Source organism: Pelodiscus sinensis, chromosome 25 (assembly GCF_049634645.1).
Source record: "Pelodiscus sinensis isolate JC-2024 chromosome 25, ASM4963464v1, whole genome shotgun sequence".
Classification (NCBI taxonomy): Eukaryota; Metazoa; Chordata; order Testudines; family Trionychidae; genus Pelodiscus; species Pelodiscus sinensis.
In genome coordinates, this window is record NC_134735.1 from 5,831,168 (window position 1) to 5,850,952 (window position 19,785).

The 19,785-nt window shown below is 41.6% G+C and overlaps 1 protein-coding gene and 1 non-coding gene across 2 annotated transcripts in view; both read right to left on the reverse strand.

Annotated features, from left to right (window-relative positions):
- The window catches only part of CSMD2 (CUB and Sushi multiple domains 2), a 743,482-nt gene that overhangs the window by 664,974 nt on the left and 58,723 nt on the right, over positions 1–19,785 (reverse strand). The gene's annotated exons all lie outside the window — the stretch shown is intronic.
- Positions 8,916–9,058, reverse strand: LOC112547546 (U4 spliceosomal RNA). The gene has a single exon (XR_003091309.1). It is a non-coding gene; the product is annotated as a U4 spliceosomal RNA (small nuclear RNA).

Genomic DNA, 19,785 nt, shown 5'->3' on the forward strand with positions numbered 1-19,785 from the left:
AAAAAAAAAAAAAAAAAAAACTCAGTTTAAAAAAAAAAGTGGCAGCTATGTATATGCTAATGAGGCACAGGATACTTAAATCCCTGCTTTATTAGTAATTTCGATGTGCCTCATCTCCATCTATCGACAGAGAGATGTAGTCTAGACACATCCTGAGGGTATGTCTACACTGCATCCTTAGCTTCAAATGAGATACGCAATTTGCACTATGCAAATTGCGTATCTTATTTCGATTCTTTTTCAGAATAGGCTATTTTGAAATTTGGCGCGTCTACAAGGCACCAAATTTCAAAATAAAGCACTATTTCGAGACATCCCTTATCCCTCATGGAACAAGGTTTACAGGGATGCTGAAATAGTGCATCTGCTATATTTTGAAATAGCAGGTGCATTCAAAAGACACGGGGTGGCTATTTCGGGATCTCTCTGGTATCCCGAAATAGCACTGCAGTGTAGACGTTCTCTGAGACATGAGCTCAGGACTCATGTACTATCATGGCAGATCATCATGTCAGGGCTAATTTCCTAGCACTATAGACTGAAGAGAAGAATATACCAGGGTTGGTATCCTAAAGAGATAAAATTCCTTCAACAACATCTAGCACTGGAGACCCAGATGCAGATTCTAGCTCAAATTCCATCACCACCACCCCCCCAAAAAAATCTCAACCAACCTCCTCACACCAGGATGTTAGAAGGCAGGATATTTGACTCTTTTGCACCGCAAGGAAGAGGTGAATTGCACAGAGTGTGGGCAGCTCCAGGGGCTTCAGGCAACTCAGAAGAAGGAATGAACATGACACAGAAAACAAGAATTTCAGGCCCCCACTCAGCCACTTGTGCACACGTCTCCCTTCAAGCGCATGGCTAGCCTCACTGAAATCCTTCCTCCCTTGGTCAAAATCAATGGGACTCCTCCCTCTGCATGTGGCCAAGTACTTTGCTGGAGCAGGGCTGACAGCTTTCTGGGTGAGCACTGGGAAGGAAGCCCAAAGGGCCTGTTGAGCGATTTCAACATCACAGCAGATAGCCCTAAAAAAAGCAGGCAAAAGACAATGAAGAGATGACATTCAAATATCTTTCCATCAGGGATCCCAGCACATCTAGAGAGAAAGAATAAGGGCAGGGTCCAAGTGTTTTTTTTTTTAATTGACAGCCCAATGTCATCAATGCAAAACAACAAAGCGTTGGATCTTGATAAGCATACTCATGGGGTTTCACCCAGCCCCAGTGCAGTCAACGGGGACCTTCAGCGATCATATCCACGTTCCCCAAAGCTCCTCCACCCCACCAAGGAAGCCAGACTAGATGCTTCCATTTGCTTCCTTCTCCCGCAGCTCAGTGCCTTTCTCCCTGCTGAATGTGATCCCAATCACGAGTCACCAGGCCAGCTTCTTCTCCTAAGAGATGCTCCTTAATTAGCACAAAGGGCTCTAGTCAGACTCATGGTTTTCTCGTGCCCAGGTGCAGTACAAACGTTTATTGAAAAGACAAGGTGCAAGGACTTACTGCATATATTCTATCATTAACCCATTTCTTCATAAACTGACCCTCCTCCCCAGTTAAAAAAAATTCTTGCACGCACAGCACGGCTAACTAGAGATGCAGAGGGTCAAAGCTAATCGCTTTCATTCCATCCATTTGCATTTCAGCGGTGTGCAGCCAGCAAAACGGATCCCTTTGCCGGCGTGTCGCAAATGGGTTACGGAAGATGAGAGCAGAGAGATGAGCTCCACTCAGGCAATTGGATCCAGCAGCCAGAAGATCATGGCTCAACAGGGCAGCTTGTATTTCAAAATATCATTCCGCTCCTCATATACATGGCAGGTCTCCGTGATATACAGGCATTTGGGTGATTAGAAAAAAATTGAGAAATATGTGTTTACTCTGTGTCTGAGCTTGACAGAAAGCAAATGCACAGCCCATTAAGTGCAGAAGTGGGATTAAGACAAAAGAATACTATCAAGCAGTGATAAACAGTGACTGATAACAGTTATAAATATGTATAGACTGCAAAAATCTGCAGAACAAATGAGGGTTTCACCTGTTATTACCGGCTTGCTCCATAAATATTTGACTGGCGTGGGAGTATTTCCATTTTCAAATAATTCCCCCCTCTCTGTTGTGTCGGCCTCTGTAAATATGTTTGCATACAGTAAAAAGATAGGAGCAAAAGGAGGTTGTTGTGTCTGCTTGAGAAAGAAGCCCCTTTTTGTCTGATGCTATGGGGCTACACTGGCTCCCAAGATTCCTAGTACTGATTTCAACGACATCAGTATTTCATTCCTAGTTTTTTAAGCGAGAAGGGTTCACTGCAGTCATTTAATCTGAATGCCACAAACCAAAGAATTTATACTTTCATCCCAGAATTCCTGCAGTGGAAGAAATTCTTCTTCCCTGCTCTAGAAAGAAACAGTAACGTGTCCGAGAATTTACGCTTTAAGAAGAGTCTGCCAAAAGTAGGGTTTGAGCCTTCATGCTATTGGAACTTAAACCCAAAGGCTACTCTGGTGATAACCAACTTCTGAGATACCTAGAAAGAGATTGGAACAAAACAATGTAAAAAAACCTAATTTATAAGAACCTGGAGGATAATAGGATTATAAGTACTAGACAAAATGGATCTATCAAGAACGAATCAAATTAAACCAAGCTACTTTTCTTCTTTGATAAGGTTATTGGCCTAATGGAAGAACAGAAGCTGTACATGTAATATATCTTGATTTTAGTGAGGCTTTTGGCATAGTCCTACATGTTGTTCTCATGGGTAAACTAGAGAAATGTGGTCTAGATAAAATTACTATAAAATGGCTGCAAAACTGGTTAAAAGACTGTACTCAAAAATAGCTTCTAAAGATTCACTGTCAAACTGCAAGGAGGTGGGAGAAAAGGAAGGGGTGCAGTCATGCAAGTGTCTGTCCTAGGTCTGGCTCTACTCAACATTTTAATTAGTGACTTACATAATGGACTTGAGAGCATGCTTATCAAATCTGTGGATGACACTAAAAGCATGTCTACACAGCAGGGCTAAAGCCGAAATAAGCTACTCAACTTGAACTATGTCAATTGCGCAGCTTGAGTTGAGATACCTTATTTTGACTTTTGGCACTGTCTATGCAGCAGGAAGTCCAAGAAAAAGCACTCTTCCTCTGACTTCCCTTAATCCTTGTACAATGAGGGTTACAGGAGTTGGAGTAAGAAGTCCTCCAGCTGGACAGTATTTCAACATTATGTTGAAATAACTGCTTGTAGTATAGACACAGACTTCATTATTTTGGAATAATGCTGCCGTGTAGACGTAGTCTAAGAGGGCCAAGGTGGCTAGTATTTTGGAGGACAGGATTAGAATTCAAAAAGACCTTGACAAATAGATCTGAAATCAACAGGATGAAATTCACACACACACACACACACACACACACACACACACACACACACACACACACACAAAGGCTTGAATATTACAAACTACACTTACGAAGGAGGGGGAAAAATCAAATGCCTCCCCTACAAAATGGGAACAACTGGCTAGCTGATAGAACTGCTGCATAGAATCTGGAGGTTACAGTGGATCACAAATTGAACAGAAGTCTATTATGTAGATATTGGGATAGATGTAGATATTGGGATAGAGAGTACACTTATTAAGTTTGCAGATGATACCAAACTGGGTGGGGTTGCAACTTCTTTGGAGGATAGGGACATAATTCAAAATGACCTTAGCAAGTTAGAGAAATGGTCAGAGATAAACAGGATGAGGTTTAATAAAGAGAAATGCAAAGTGCTCCACTTAGGAAGGAACAATCAGTTCCATACATACAAGATGGGAAGCAACTGTCTAGGAAGGAGCATGGCGGAAAGGGATCTAGGGGTCATAGTGGACCACAAGTTGAATATGAGTCAACAGTGTGATGCTGTTACAAAAAAAAGCAAATATGATTCTAGGTTGTATCAACAGCTGTGTGGTAAGCAAAACTCGTGAAGTCATTCTGCCGCTCTACTCTGCACTAGTTAGGCCTCAGCTGGAGTACTATGTCCAGTTCTGGGTGCCACATTTCAAGAAAGATGTGGAGAAATTGGAAAGGGTACAGAGAAGAGCGACAAGAATGATTAAAGGTTTAGAGAACATGACCTATGAAGCCAGGCTTCATGAACTGGGCTTGTTTAGTTTGGAAAAAAGAAGATTAAGGGGGGACATGATAGCGGTTTTCAAATATCTAAAAGGGTGTCACAAGGAGGAAGGAGAAAATTTGTTCCTCTTCGTTTCTGAGGACAGGACAAGGAGTAATGGGCTTAAAGTGCAGCAGGGGAGGTTTAGATTGGACATTGGTAAAAAATTCCTAACTGTCAGGGTGGTCAAATATTGGAATAAATTGCCAAGGGAGGTGGTGGAATCTCCCTCTCTGGAGATATTTAAGAACAGGTTAGATAGACATCTGTCAGGGATGGTGTAGACGGAGCTTGGTCCTGCCTTGAGGGCGGGGGCTGGACTCGATGACCTCTTGAGGTCCCTTCCAGTCCTATGATTCTATGTGATGCAGTTGCACATAAGAGACAGAAGGTAACTGTTGTTGTCTACATGGGATTGGTGAAGCATTAGCTGGAGTACTGTGAGCAGTTCTGGATGTCACACTTCAGGAAAGACATGGACAAATTGAGGAGAAAGAGAGTCAAAAGAGTATAGGAGCAGCCAAACTGGGTCAGACCGATGGTCCAACTTGCTTAGAATCCTGTCTTCCAATACCAGATGCTTCAGAGGGAATGATCAGAACAGATAATCCTTAAGTGATCCATCGCCTGTAGTCTATTCCCACTCCAGAGAAGAGCAACAAAAATGGTAACCGGTTTAGAAAACCTGACCTATGAGGAAAGGTTAAAAAAGACTGGGCATGTTTAGTCTTTACAAAAGAAAACTGATGGGGACCTGATAATAGTCTTCAAATATGTTCAGGGCTGTTGTGAAGAGGACTATGATTACTTTTTCCCCAGGTAGGATAAGAATTGGTTTAATCTTCAACAAAGGCAATCTACATTAGATGTTAAGGAAAACTTTCTAATTATAAAGATATTTAAGCTTCAGAATTGGCTTCCAAAAGAAGTTGTGGAATCTCTATCCTTTGACGGTTTTAAGAACAGGTTAAACAAACACCTGTCAGGGATGTTTTAGATATATGTAGTCCGGTCTCAGCACAAGGTCTTGACTAGTTGACCTCTCAAGTTCCTTTCTAGCTCTGCATTTCTGTGATTCTTTCAACTTGAATGTTGTTGCAAACGTTTGTTTGTGTCTTATCAACTGGCATATGGATTTCAACATTGGCCAATTTGTAGCCCACTTCTGTGATGAACTTAGCCTCTTGTGGTTCCAAGCTTGAATGTGGGGGGGAGGGGCGAAATTATATATGCGAGACCATGCTGAGAGACGTGTCTGTACAGAGTTCCTCCAGGTCATGTCTGTTGATCCTCTATAGCTTTTTAATGAAAAAAAACTGAAGTAAAAAAAATATATTTCCAATTCTCTAGAAGACAGAAAGACCTTAGTCCAATATATTTACTTACACGACACTTATTAACCAAGTACTTCTTTCAGTTGACATGATAAAATTCAGACCATTCCTCCTTAGTTTACTAGGCCCAGTCTATCAAAATAGGCCTGTGGTAGCATGGTCCATGGGTTGGGCCCTAGACCATGAGTGGAGTGACCTAGGTTCTATTCAGGTTTTTCCATTCATCTGCCATTTGATCTTAAGCAAGTCATTTCCTCTCTCTTTCCTCTTTTACCCTTGATTGGTCTTAACCGGGCAGGCTACAGGTTCTTTGGGACTACAGCATCTGTACGTTGCCTAGTATAAAAGAACCTGATATCAGTTGGAGCCTCTTTCAGTACATGTGTAACACCACCAACACACATCAATAATAAATAGAATGACAATATTTTACACTGACAGTTGCATGGGAACAAATTACTATAAAACCAGGTGCCAAACAAAAGCGGGGGGGGGGGGGGGTGGAGGAAATGAGATCAGCCATATGCAATATAATAGAGTCCTACCCTTTCATTTTAACGTTATTTTAATGACATGCACAGGGCTGGCCTTACCATGGGGCAAACTGAGGCAGCTGCCTCAGGTGCCAGACTGTGGCCGGGGGGGTGCCACTAGGACCCAGAGTGTAGAAATTGTGTTTGTTGCTGGTGCATATGTAGGTAGCAGAGCAGGACCATGAGAGGAGTAGAACAGGAAGAAGGCAGAATTGAGATCTTTCAAAGTTTTGGCCCAAGCAAGGGGGCATGAGGGCTTCATTTGAGCTCCCCGTCTCAGGTGCCAAAATGTTGTGGGCCGGCCCTGGACATGCAGGCTTAGCAGAGAACTAGCCCCAAATGGGGTAAGGATTTCAGTGACGCTTCCCCTTCCCCTCCCCCCACTCTTCTTTTGCTTAGGAGAACTTTATTTTTGTTTTCTAAATAATCATACCATTGAAGCCAGACCATTGTGTTCTTTATTTACCAAAAGGATCAAATGTTTGCAGTTGCTCTCCCCCCGTACGATAAGCACCAATTCAGAGTATTCCATTGAGAACGCTCACCACCCTCTGCAACGCAGCAGGAGGCATGAATGCAAGTCAATGGGCACAGGGGAGCTGTCAATTTTCTATTTGATATCACTCGGAAGAGCATTCCACAGTGTCACTGTATCTTCTGTGATCGAGTAAGATTGTATCGCTTCTTGTAGACAGTCATTAATTCTGATAAAAAGGAAATGCACCGCCTGAAGTGGTGCCCAGCTTCAGAAACTTTGAAGGTCATGTCGTAGAATCATACAAAAATGGCACTATTCTAAAGATTAACAGAGTTCTGAAGGTTACACACACACACACACACACACACACACACACACACACACACACACACACACACACACACACACCTTCCCTTTCCTTCTCCTCCCCCCAACACATACATTTTTCCTGCCTTCAGGCAGGACTTCTGGTTGCTAATTCTCTTAGGGTATGTCTACACTAGCCCCCTAGTTCGAACTAGGGAGGCTAATGAGGGCGACCAAAATTACTAATGAAGCACAGGATTTAAATATCCCATGCTTGATTAGCATATGCCCAGCCGGTTGTCATTTTGGAAACTGACTAGCCCAAAGTAACTGCCCATGTTTATACGTGGCAGAGAAGCGGGATTCCGAGATAAACCCCTTAGTTCGAATTAACTGTTAAACCTCATTCCACGAGGAGTAACAGTTAATTCGAACGAAGGGGTTTATCTCGGAATCCCACTTCTCTGCCGCGTATAGACGTGGGCAGTAACTTCGGGCTAGTCAGTTTCCAAAATGGCAATTGGCCGGGAATGTGCTATTAAATCCCATCCTTCATTAGCAATTTTGGTCGCCCTCATTAGCTTCCCTAGTTTGAACTAGGGGGCTAGTCTTGCCTGTTCATTACATATTTTCACACCACCAGATAATAATCCTCCTTCATACTTTTTCTTCAAGCACTTTGCAAACCACAGTTAAGTCTCACCAGACTGATAAGAATTACAAGAGACTGGAGAACTGAGGTTAAATGACTTGCCCATGTTCAGAACCCAAATCTGTTCCAAGGCTAGACTGCACTCTTAAATCAGAAAAAGTTATGTAATTTGCTCTACGCAAATGGTGTATCTTTTTTCAATTTAATTTTGAAAAAGGCTTTTGAGAAATTTGGTGCATCTACATGGCACCAAATTTCGAGAAAAAGTGCTATTTCATGCCATCCCTTATTTCTCACAGAATGAGGTCTACAGGGATGGCAAAAGAGTGTGTCTGTTCTTTTGCATTTTTTTTTTTGAAAAAGCAGATGTGTTCCTTGGATGTGGCGTTGCTTTTCAGGATATTTCTGGTATCACGAAAAAGCAATGAAGTCTAGACGTAGCCTTAGACTCTAATTCTTGCTAGGCAGTGTTGTCTGTCTGACTCATTCTGGTTGTGTAGGACATTTGTTTCCACAGCTGATTGCAACGCTCAGAATTTATTCTTTGTGGAGAGTAGCCACTCATTTTTGGTGAGAAAAATGTAAATAGTGGTGCAAATGGCAGTCAATACCTCAGAGTTATGAAGTGGCCAGTCAACCACACACCCCATTTAGATCCAGAAGTATCCAATCAGGCAACAGCAAAGGGCATGGATTAAAGTGCTCTCTTTCTGCATGGTTAAAAAAAATGTGACAAATTACACTGGAGGTAATAAAATTATGAAGGGAAAGTTCCCCAGGACAGAGGAATTTAGTAGACATGGATGTTTTTTCTCTATTTCAACTGAATGAACTGAGGTCACCTTGAAGGCCTGAGGTGATTGCAGAGGGCTGTGTCAATGATCCCACAGAGAACCAGGACAAAGGATCCTGTATCCGATCTGACAGTAGTCAATGACAAATGCTATCCACCCTAGCATTTAGGCAGCGCTCAACACAATATCTCAGGCGCTTTGGAAAAAGACAGTACACTTAGTTCTGCTGTGCTTATATAATGTGAGTGTCATGCAGATGAAAGGACGAGGAGTCAGGAAACTTGCGTGATCCATGTGATCTCCCTATCTCTCACTTTCCCCTTCTGCAAAATGGGGATAACATGTCTTGCATATGCATTCTTCATATAAGTTACCATGATGCTAAAAAGGGGGAACAATTTCACCTATGAGAATGGACCAGTTTTTGCCAACACTTTGGAAGTAAATTTGCCGCGGGTGAATTTTTCAGTGCAGGAAGCCTGACTTACATTGATAGCAAGTTATGGTAAGCAAGAGGTTTTGGGGGAGAGGAGAGCAATTTATTTTCCCCTTACTTACCACCTTGGAAGCTTAGCTTTCCTCACTGGCTCTCAAGTACAGATTACCCAATTCATTTTTTTCCAGAAAGACAAATAGATTATCAGCATGAAACAGGTATTTTTGAATAAATCTGTATACGGGTCATCCTGTATACTGTCCTAAGCAGTGCCAGGCAAGTTTAAGATTTCAGTTAGCAATAATCATGCCTTGGATTAACCTCATTGGCTACAATACTGCCACTGCGCAAACAGTTACATCTTTCAGCCAGTTAAATGTGGCCAGAGAGAGGACATTTTGCAATTGCCTATGGACAGTATATTGACAATAATCATTCCCTTTAATGCTCCTTGGTAGGTCTTCAGGAAAAAAGAACAAACAATAAACCTCATCAATATTTTGTTTAATACAGCAGTTGCCACTAAAACTGAATCTAGTGCCAGATAGTTACTCAGTGGTATGTTATCTTAGAATCTACAAATCACCCTCATACTTTGAGAAGGAGGATACCATGGCAAATCTTAGCAAATGTATCTAACAATACCAATTCCTGAGCTAGCCTAGAAACTTTAAAATATTGGGGAAATATCAGATCAATTCCTCAAGTATGTATAATCTCACAAATCTCTTTGACTTCCTTGGAGCTACACCCATTTATAGCAGGTTCAATTTGCCCCACCATCTGGATTCATTCACTTGTCTTGAAAGATACACCCCAATCTTTCCTCAAGCAACTGAATTCAGTGCGGTCTGAAGACCTGCTTATATGGGGAGAGGACTGGGAGAAGTGCAGGTAACCAATGAGTTATGCCAACACAGATATGACTCATGACATTAGTACAGAATAGATATTTCTGGACAGTAATTGTAATGCTTCCAAATTCTCTGTGACCATGAATGGCAATATAGTGCGTCTGAGAGAGTTACAATTTTATGGATACTTCTTAACAGAGTACACAGGTATGATTATGAAATATGGGGGTCTAAACATGATGTGCAAACTCTATATGTGAAGGCCATCATCAGCAGTTAGTAAGCATCTGTGCTGATTGAAAGACTCACCTGTGCAGAAATTTTAGGTTTTAAAGTTGGGTTCTTCATCTGATACTGATCCCCACAAGCACTGTCTAGAATTAGGGTTATTTCCTTGCCTCAGAATAAAGTCGGGGTTGGGCCACTGATGACCCAGAGTTAGCATTAGAAATAGAACTGATTGGAGAAACCAGGCAAGGGTTGTAGTCCCAGCGTTAGGAACTCTCCATGGTCCTGACCTTTGTCTTTTGAAATCAAAGGGAGTTTTGTCATAGGTTTCAAGAGGGGTAAGACTTAATTTGGCAGTAAATATAAAGCACTTTTATACCAGTTTAACTGCATCCGCAGCATGGGGAGGAGCAAAACATCATCAACATTCTTTGACTGACATGAATTTTGTATATCGGAAAGTCAACTTTGACCAGGAAAGGTAGGAAGATATCTCAAAAAGCACACAAGGAGGAGCAGGTACTTGAACAAACCTTTTAAAAACTGCTGCATAATGTATCCATTGAACAGTATTCATTATCCTAAGAGAAGCATTTAAGTCATCAAAAAGGCAAGAGATAAAAGGGAAAGGGTGTTTGCCATTCATTTATATATGGAATTATTTAAATATTTATCCTTAAATGACTCCTCTCTCCACATGCCTTCCGGACTTTATCCATTCATTAAGTGTATTAGTGAGAGAAATAATCAGGTTTTATATTTGTACCGAATTTACATATTTCCCCCCCCCCCAAACTTAATATCATAAGAATATTTAAATTGGCTAAAAAGAAAATGAGAGAAATAGCATATGAGTGTAATTTTCGACAGATTCATCACTTAACAATGCAAAATTCCATCCATACCCAAAACAGTGGGAGTGTTGTGCACTAAGAGCTGGTAAGAAAAACTTTGATGTAGCCATTTTCCCGAGGTCAAAATTGAAACACTGAAATCATGTCAATTTTGTCAGAAAAAAAAGTGACATTTAGGGAAATGGGAAAACTTTCTAACATCCCAGTTCAGCACTGTCAGAACAAAACAGTTCAACTTTTGATTTTGAAGTGGCCTTTTATTATTTTTTTTATTTTGGTTTACACTATATAAACAGAAAACTCAAAATGTAAACATTTCAGTTTTGTCCGAACAACTTTTCTTTCAATCCAAAACTTCACTTTTTTTTTTTCCAAAAATTTTCTTCTGCAGAGAATTTTCTAATGTTTGGAGATCTCAAAATCTGTCATGACATAAGATTTCCATCCTCCATACAACTCTTGCGCTCGGTGCCTTTGAAAATCTAGCCCAGCGGTGAACTGAATACAATGACTATGCATGAGACAGACAAGGTGCTCTGGCGGGTAAGGCACTATAATGTGAGTGCTGCCCTTAACCAGACTCCCATCCACACTCAAAAACCTCCAGCCTGAATTAACTTAAGCTAGCTGCCTCCTTGATGGTGTTGGTTGGTGTTCAAGAACTGCTCATAATGCAGTGGGGATTCAGGTATTTTGTGCTGCTAATGCAACAATTAGCATTGTTCCGGTGTTTTGCAACATCAACACTCTCTCTGACCTTGGCTAACTTGAGAAGAGCCTAAAATAATCATGCAATGAAGATGAATACTCAGCAAGTCCTAAATTTAACATGATACTCAGGCCTCATCTATATTTCTGGGAAGATGAACACTCCAGAGATTGATCTTCCGGGGTTCTATTTAGCGGGTCTAGTTAGGACCTGCTAAATCAAACACTGAGGGCACACACCTGCCAACCCCAGTACTCCTCAAAGTCAAAAGGAGTAAGGGAAAATCGACAGAATAGTTTCTCCCACTAACCCCCGACAGTGGGGCCATCCCAGAAATTTGGTTTAAGGTATGTCAGCTCCAGGTATGCAATTCTCGTAGCTGGAATTGTGTATCTTAAAAAAAAATCTCTCCATTAGTGTAGACCTGGCCTCACATCAGAGGATGTCAGCATCTCAAATCACTAATACCTGCGTAGCCCTTATTCTTCTGAGTAGGTATTATGAAGGCAGAGAGCACTGTCCTCCTCTACTACCACCTAAGGAGGGAGATTATATATATATATATATATATATATATATATATATATTTATTTTGCCTTGTATTCTGTTAAATACAATTAACTTTCTCTAGGAGGAAACACAAGTTAGCAGTTGGGGTGCTTGACTCGGAGTCAAGTGACATAGCTTCTGCTCCTGAACAAATCACTGTTCCGTGTGACCTTAAGCATGTTCACTTCTGGTCTCTGTACCTCAGTTTCCCCCTCTCATGCTTGATCTAGATTGTCAGCTATGCAAGCCAAGCATTGTTTCATGCCATGTATTTATACAGCTTGTAGCACAATGGAGACTATCTTGACTGAGCTATCCAGACACCGAACCATGAAAATTGGCCAGAAGAATTGGCCTTCTTTCTGCCTGCCTTTCCCCTTATGCTCTGAACTTCCTTCGCACTATTTAGAATAAGGAGATTGTGTCTTACTAAAAATTAATACAGAACCTACCTAGCACTATGAGGCCCTGATCTAAACTGCAGCCTCCTTGCACTACTGCAGTCAAGATAAAAGACAACAGCAACATATGGTTTAAATCCTTGACTATGCATAAATTTATCCAAAGGGCACTTCTCTCACCAGCCTATTAAAAATAAAGTACGCTAACATGAACATTGCTGCTTTCCTTAAAAGACCTCTTGGCAAGTTACTTTTACTGGTTGAACAATCAGAAGAAAATGTTCCTGTTTAAATATTTACAGAAAATGTTTAATGTTTAAAACGAAACGATGTTTTCGCAATTGCTTGAACCGATATTAAAGGAAGTATTGAAAACAGTCCTGTGTTCTCTAATGACAGGGTTTTCACTTACGGTCATCATCACTGTCTAGGCTGCTGTCACATCCACATGATGCTAGGCAATCTCCAAGCACCTCACCCCAGAGTTGTCCGATGCCACTTCGCCAATAGTAAGGTAGCCAATATACAGGGCATAAGAATGGGGGCTGGGAGACCTGGGAACTATTCTACTCTAATCCTCTTTACGCTGAAGGCTGGCATTTATTCCTAGCACTGCCACTGAGTCACTACTATGTGACCTTGGGGAAGTTCCATCTCTTCCCCGTACCAGTTTCCCATTCTCCTTACTATATATTTGTGCTGGGCACTGCACAGATGTGCGTGGATATAAGCTAGAAACTCTAGACCAGTGTTTCTTAAACTGTGTTCCGAGGCACACCGGTGTGCCACGAGACAGTTGGAGGTTTGCCGCAGAGACCAACAGAGTTCAAAATGGCCACCCTTAAAGGGGCAGGTGACTTTTTTTTGCTCAATAACTCCCCCCCCCCCCAACCCTTTTTTTTTTTGGATCAATAACTTTTCACCATCCCCCCTTTTTTTCTTTTTGCTCAACAAAAAATCCTCAGTGTTCATTTAAAAAAAAATTATTTGGTGTTCCTCGGTCTTAAAAAGTTTAAGAAACACTGCTCTAGATGCTCCAGGGGAGCCTAGATCTAAGCTAGACCCTCTAGATACTACTATAGGGCAAACAGGGTATGTCTATACAGCAACACTATTTCAAAATAACTAGCATTATTTTGAAATAACTACAGCAGGCAGTTATTTTGAAAGAATGGCAAAATACTGTCAGGCTGGAGGACTTCTTACTCCAGCTACTGTAACCCTCATTGTACAAGGAGTAAGGGAAGTCGGAGGAAGAATGCTCTTTCAAAATAAGTGCTGTATAGACGCTCCCAATTTCGAAATAAGCTATGCAAATGTCGTAGCTCAATTTGCATAGCTTATTTTGAGTTAAGCCCTGCTGTGTAGATGCACCCATAATGTGTCCACTTTAAGGTAAAACCTGTCCTGTTAAGAAGCAACTCTTGATATGACCAAGTGTGGACCTGCATTCTCCAGCCCTGAGGAAAATGGGAACAACTTATATTTTAAATGATGTGTTACAAAAAAATCTCTTATCATAACTTCAAAATAAAGTACTTTCTGATCCATCTAACAGTAGGGTCCTAGAATGCTAAAAAGAAGGACCTGCACCAAATCCAAGAAACAAGCATGCCTAGAATTTCTGAGATTCAGATCTCGTGTGGTACCAACTGTACAGTCTGAACCCATCTCCTCTAATGCAGCGCTCATAGGACCAGGTTTGCAGCTCATATAAATCACTGTATTCCTACTGACGTCAGGCACATTAACTATGTTCAAAAGTTTCAGGGGGTAGCCGAGTTAGTCTGTAATAGGAAAACCTTAAAAAAACACAACAACAAATAGTCTGGTAACACTTTAAAGACTAACAAAACATGTAGATGGTATCATGAGCTTTCGTAGGCACAACCCATTTCTTCAGGTGACCAGAGTGTGCTGTGCCCACGAAAGCTCATGATACCATCTACGTGTTTTGTTAGTCTTAAAAAATAACAGTCTGGTAGCACTTTAAAGTTTTTCACATTAACTATGCTCATTCACACCAGCAGAGGGCTGTCTGATAAACTCTGAATTATATCTTAATACAAGCTGTGGTATCTCTTACCCACTGCTCTCAAAGGGCACTAGGCATTTGACAGAATCAAAGCTACTTGGTCAGTTGATCAGACAAATCCTAACAAATAAGGTCAAAAATAGGTACTTCTTTTAAAACACACATTTATCAGAACAGTAAAAATGGGATTAAAAAAAGACTAAGGCTGTATGGCCTCCAATAGGTTTAATAAATTACTTATGCCTAGCTACAAACAATAAAAGTTACTTTATAACTTATTTTAACTCAGGAAAATGTGAAACACAATGAAATGAATATCTACGGGCAGGCAGAAATAATGTTAACAGTATGTTCGCCATAATATTAAACAAGCTGACGTCCCTATATACTTCACTCCAAACCTTGTTTAATGTTAAACAGTAACTGAGTTATGCCATCACTGTTCGTTCATATATTTAAATAAATACAGCAGGCATTTTACTGGTATATTTGACAATTTCTGACTGTCATCAAATAATAGGCAGTCAATTAACCAACTTGCCAAGCCTACTTACCTCTGCTGATTGCTCCCTCTTGGCTCAACTGTCAAGTTTACATGTGCAAATACATGCTCTAGGTAGCAGAATGCCATCTGAGACTTAGAATAAGGGATTCTGCTGCCCAATTTTAGACTCTTAAATTTGGAAAGCCATTGTAAATGGAAGTTTCAGCCTGGGGACACCATGTGCAGACAGCCAGTTACTAGAAAGGGCTACATCCCCATAACTAGCTCCAATTATTTCAACCCCATGAACAGCTCCAAGTTATTACTCAGGTTTAGCTGTGTTCCTGCATAGCCCCACAGGACAGGACTGTGAGAAACCATTGTTGCAAACTAAGGTAACTGGAGCATCCCTTTAACAATGATGCATTCACCAAAGCATGGTAGCAATAGCAGCTTTAAATCCGAAAACTCCAGATGTACTCCTCGTACCCATCCCAATGATGTCAGAGGGAGTTAGAGCACTTAGCACTCTGTAGAGGGATATCTATACTTATTGGAGGATCAACGCTCCAGAGGTCGATCTTCTGTCATTCAATGTAGTGGGTCTAGTATAGACCCTCTAAATCGAACTCTGAGGGCATCTCCCACCAGCATCAGAAGGCAAGCCGACAGGAACGTTTGCTCCCATCGGCCTCCCGCAGTATGGATGCCACTAAAGCTTAGCTTAAGTAAACTGGCTCCAGTTACACATTTTGCATAGCTGGAGTAGCGTACCTTATATTAGAGAAGAAACAGTCAACAACTCAGGAGAGGATGGGGTAAACAGACCACTTTATTTCCAACACATGTTTATCTCAGACCCCCAACACAACATTCTGAGTGTCAATAATTTGGCACCAGTTACACTCCTTCATCCATTTTAGTATGTTAATTCACATATCTATCACTACATCCCCTGAATCCTTAATATTAATAGGCAGGTGATTATTATTATTATACCCGCCCCCGTTTACAGGATTTTCAGTCAGATCAGCACTTTTCTACACTACATACTTTCCCAGTCAACAGGTTACAGAGATTATAAAGATTGTGACCCTGAAAGTATTTTTACAGAGCAAGCGAGAAGACAAACCAAAGAAAACACTGTTCAGTGCAACTATCTTTCTAGGCTACAAGGATGAAGGGGGAAAACATATTCAAAGGACAATGCCTTCTCTGGCCAGATCTCTACCACTATTGCCTTTCTAGATCCCTATTCATTCTTACATAGACCAACATCTTAAGCTGACCTTCCTTGTCTAGTGTAGACCAAGCATAACAAGGAAGACCAGCAATACACATTTGACTCTTGGAGACTGGAGGAAAGTTTTGTCCGGGCTAATGATGCCAATGGGATAATCTCACTGAAGCCAATGGGAGGCACATGCCTACATCTGAGGGAAGAGCTGTAGCTCTAATGTGAATTCCTCTAGAACAAGGCACCCTCTAGCCCTGGAGGGGGAAGAAAGCAATCTCTTGTCCTCATCATCACCTAGACCCAAAGAAGAAGATTCTATTTCCATATTCCTTCTGAAGAGGAACTTTGGCAATATGCAAGGTGTTGTGAGAGAGAGGAATCTGAGAAGGTCACGTTCGTATGATCCTACAGGAGTAAATAAGGTCTCCAGTCCTCAAGAGCCAGCGCTGCTGATAGCAATCCAGGAAGAATTGTGATAGCTAAGGACAACAGCCACTCTAGATGGTCTAAATTAAGAACACAGTGAGATAGATGCATTTATACTCATGCGCTCATCACAAACACATGATGAAAATTCCCCAACGTACAGTAAAGCAGTTTATTAGCAAGTGTCTCATTGAATTAAGTTTACTCTTATTGTATTAGGGAACTTTCATACCACATTAAGCTGCAACACAATAGGGTGTTTGCTAACACAAAGAATAGAATTACTAACTCTCTTTCAGAAATTACTTAGACATGACGCACAGAGCCCCACAGCAGAAAGAGCAGGGGAAATTCTTGGTAACGGAGATTAAATGCAATAGAAGAGCCCTGTAAGGTTTCTCATGCACAAGGGTGAATTTCACCAATAGGGAATACATTAATTTCCAACAAGCTCATTCTTCCGCACCAAGAAGTTCAGCGAAGAATGACACACTAAACAAGGCAGTGTCCCTACATGGGTACAATATAAACACATTCATCCAGTCCCCCCATTATACCACTAGTCTCATATATCTGATTTCTGTTGACTTTAAAAGCAGATATTCATAGCTATCCAAACACAGAATTTGATCTACTGAGAGGACTATAACCGTAGCTGTTTACATGTTCCCATTACATAAGAACTAGGGGTCACCAAATGAAATTAATAGGCAGAAGGTTTAAAACAGGCAAAAGGAAGTTTTTCTTCATGCAGCACACAGTCAACCTGTGGAACTCCTTGTGAGAGGATATTGTGAACACTATGACTTTAACAGAGTTCAAAAAAGAACTAGATACATTCATGGAGGTTAGATCCATCAATGCTTTTTAGCCAGGATAAGTTGGAATGGTGTCCCTAGCCTGTTTGTCAGAGGCTGGAAATGGGAGACAGGGGAGGGATCACCTGATTCCCTGTTCTGTTCACTCCCTCTGGGGCATCTGGCATTGGCCACTGTTGAAGACAGGACACTGGGCCAGATGGACCTAAGAACTGACCCAGTATGGCCATTCGTATATTCGTAACTCTTTCCATTTGAAAGGTATTCTTGTCTTATCATAAGTGAAAACCAAAAGAAGACCAGGCAGCCATAAGAAAAGATTATTGTCCGTCTGTTGATGATTTCACTGATGGCCACAGTCACGGTGAATGGAACAGCAACTTTCTCTTCACGGAGTCAGATTTTTATTCCCTCCCATTGCTCTTGCCTATTGCTTATTTTGGCCAGCTTACTGATGAACTTTGATAAATGGTGTACAGTCATCCATCTCCTAGCGTAGCACTTAGATGATGAATGGAGTACATTTGGAAAGCAGACCGAGGAAAAACATAAAATTGATAGCCTAGAAAAAGAAGAAAACTGCACACTGGCAACAGCTGCAAAGTTTAATAAGGGAAGGTTGAATCACAAAATATTAGCGGAACAGAGATTGAGACGTTGAACACCCAAGAATCAGCAAGTTCTCATTTTAAGAGCCATTCTGCAACTACGTGGCAAGTCCAAAAATCATTTAGGATTTTCAGTGGGACTTGAGCATCTCCATACTAGGGATGTTAACGGGTAACAAGTTAAGCGGTTAACCACCAACCCAACCCGGCTAGAGCAGCCCTACCTCGCCGGGCCCATGCTGCAGGCGGGGGAAAAGGAGGCTCCAACCTGGCCAGGCCTGCCATATAGCACTACAATCAGAGAGCACTCCAAGAATATTCCCCCCCACACAGTGCTGTGTGGTGGGGCCAGCCCAGCCTGAGCAGCCCCTGCCCATGGCACAGCCCCTGGTGCAGTGGGCCCGGCTAGGCTGGAGTGTCTCCCCCCCCCCCATCCACAGCATGGTGCAGGCCCATTCCAATTCAGCGAGGTCTGCCGCACTGCGGGTGAGGGGGTACTCCAGCCTGGCCAGGCCCACCGCACCACGCCACAGACGGAGAGCCATTCCATCTGTTAAAAAGTTAACTGTGATTTTAGATTTCCTACTCCACACTTTTGAAAATCTCACACTACATGGAACTCACTTCAGAAGTTTTATTATAGATGGTTGCTCAGCTGCACACATGTAAACAAATAGCAGCTAGAACCTCACTCACTTTTTGTTTTGCGAGTGGCAATCCACCTTCACTGTACTACAGCATACCTCAGTTGGGACCCAAGCGATCGCTGACGTTGCATAAGGAGGGAAGAACTTACCCGTTTCTCCAATCCCAAAAAAGCGTCTGCAGGGCAGGTAAACTAGAAACTTGTGGGCTATGTCTAGACTGGCATGATTTTCCGGAAATGCTTTTAATGGAAAAGTTTTCTGCTAAAAGCATTTTTGGAAAAGAGCGTCTAGATTGGCAAGGACACTTTTCCGCAAAAACACTTTTTGCGGAAAAGCATCCGTGCCAATCTAGACGTGCTTTTCCGCAAAAAAGCCCCGATCGCCATTTTCACGATCAGGGCTTTTTTGCGGAAAACAAATCTGAGCTGTCTACACTGGCCCTTTTGCACAAAAGTTTTGTGCAAAAGGACTTTTGCCCGAACGGGAGCAACATAGTATTTCCGCAAAAAGCACTGATTTCTTACAGTAGGAAGTCAGTGCTTTTGCGGAAATTCAAGCGGCCAGTGTAGACAGCTGGCAAGTTTTTCCGGAAAAGTGGCCGATTTTCCGGAAAAACTGGCCAGTCTAGACACAGCCTTAAAGTCAAGCAAATTGAATCTAGGGTCGCTAAAGCTACATCTACACTGCACAGTTATTTCAAAATAAGCTATTCTGGAAGAGTTATTCCAAAATATCTTATTTTGAAATAGCATGTCTACATTAGGGAAGCCTGCCTCGGACTCATTTTGAGGCTTCCCTGGAGTGTAGACGTGCTATCTCGATTTAGAGCCCCAGGAAGAATAACTTAGAATGGCCCCGGTGAGGGGCTATTTTGAAATAGCAGCAGTGGGGCATCTACACATGCCTTATTTTGAAATAGCTATTTCGGAACAGGCAATATTCTTCATAGAATGAGGTTTACAGAAGTCAGAATAAGCCATCCGTTATTTCGAAATTATTTCAAAATAACAGAATTGCTGTGTAGATGCTCGCATAATTATTTCTGAATAATGGTCATTATTCCGAAATAAGTCTGCTGTATAGACACACCCTAAGACAATCTACATAGAACCCTGTGCTAAGCGATTTTTGCAGCCCTGTTTCAAAATGATTATGATGATTTGAAGTACGGTATTGTGCAGAAGAGTCAATCATGGACCAGCATTTCATTGTACAGTACAAACACAGAATGA